Here is a 2,072-nt window from a genome sequence, read left to right on the forward strand (position 1 = left end):
GGATCAGATCAACCCAGACCCTGGAACAGATCAACCCAGACCCTGGATCAGATCAACCCAGACCCTGGATCAGATCAACCCAGACCCTGGAACAGATCAACCCAGACCCTGGAACAGCAGACCCTGGATCAGATCAACCCAGACCCTGGAACAGCAGACCCTGGATCAGATCAACCCAGACCCTGGAACAGCAGACCCTGGATCAGATCAACCCAGACCCTGGAACAACAGACCCTGGAACAGCAGACCCAGGATCAGATCAACCCAGACCCAGGATCAGATCAACCCAGACCCTGGATCAGATCAACCCAGACCCTGGAACGGCAGACCCTGGATCAGATTAACCCAGACCCTGGAACAGATCAACCCAGACCCTGGAACAGCAGACCCTGGATCAGATCAACCCAGACCCTGGAACGGCAGACCCTGGATCAGATTAACCCAGACCCTGGATCAGATCAACCCAGACCCTGGAACGGCAGACCCTGGATCAGATTAACCCAGACCCTGGAACAGCAGACCCTGGATCAGATCAACCCAGACCCTGGAACAGATCAACCCAGACCCTGGATCAGATCAACCCAGACCCTGGATCAGATCAACCCAGACCCTGGAACAGCAGACCCTGGATCAGATCAACCCAGACCCTGGAACGGCAGACCCAGGATCAGATTAACCCAGCATACACACTGTGTTGCTCCATGGTAGAGTTGGTGGAACGGCAGATCTAGGATCAGATCAACCCAGGGATATAGCAAATGCTTTTGAGTTGTGCTCAATCCAGAAATAATCTCGAGGCCTCTACATTTCTTGCGTTTTTTTTACAATGATTTCACATGATGTGCCTATTTCACATGTTGCATACCAACTGACATACATCTAGTCTATGAGACCAGGCTGTAATGTTACATACCAAATTACATACATCTAGTCTATGAGACCAGCCTGTAATGTTGCATACCAACGTACATACATCTTGTCTATGAGACCAGGCTGTAATGTTACATACCAACTTACATACGTCTTGTCTATGAGACCAGGCTGTAATGTTACATACCAACTTACATACGTCTAGTCTATGAGACCAGGTTCCTCCGTTCGCCCTAAGTGCAGCACCTCCCAGCTCCATGGGCATTGCAGCGGTGGTGCTGGGGGATGGAACCCGACAGACCCCGATCTGGACGTCCGCGGGTAGCCAGCAGGTTATCCAACCGAATGGACATGTCCACCAGCTGGTCAAAGGTGATTGTGGTGTCCCTGCAGGCCAACTCCCTACGGACGTCCTCACGCAAACTACAACGGTAGTGATCGATCAGGGCCCTGTCGTTCCATCCAGCGCTGGCGGCCAGGGTCCTAAAGTCCAACGCAAACTCCTGCGCGCTCCTCGTCCCCTGCCTAAGGTGAAAAAGCCGTTCACCCGCCGCTCTACCCTCAGGTGGGTGGTCGAAAACTGCCCGGAAGCGGCGGGTGAACTCCTCGAATTGGTCCAACACTGCTCCTCCTTCCCCCCCATACGGCGTTGGCCCACTCCAGGGCTTTCCCTGAGAGGCAGGAGGCAATGGCGGACACGCTCTCACGGCCCGAGGGAGCCGGGTGGACGGGTGCCAGGTAAGGCTCCAGCTGGAACCCCTGACATCCCGAAGCCGTTCCATCATACTCCCTCGGAAGAGCGAGCCGAATCCCACTGGAACCAGTTGGAAGAGGGGTGGGTAGTGATGCCATTGGTGGTGTAGGTCGGAGGCACTGGAGACACTCCTCTTCTCTCCCAGCGATCCATCGTCTACAGGACGCGATCCATGGTGGTGCCGAGATATGTCCAACATGGCCGCATGCTGCTGGACGCGCTCCTTGACCCCTAATACAGGGTTGTCTGCTCCTGCTGACTCCATATCCTAAACGGTGCGGGATTCTGTCAGAATGGTGGGTGTAGCTGGTGGTATGCAGTCAGGCGCAGGAGAGCAGAGAATTGGGAGTAACGTAACTTTACTCAGAATAATGAATGGTGCCAGGTATAACACTACACTTGCCCAAACACACGAACACACGAACATCAACTTTTACACACGGGGCAA

This window comes from Salmo salar, chromosome ssa02, assembly GCF_905237065.1.
Source record: "Salmo salar chromosome ssa02, Ssal_v3.1, whole genome shotgun sequence".
Lineage (NCBI taxonomy): Eukaryota > Metazoa > Chordata > Actinopteri > Salmoniformes > Salmonidae > Salmo > Salmo salar.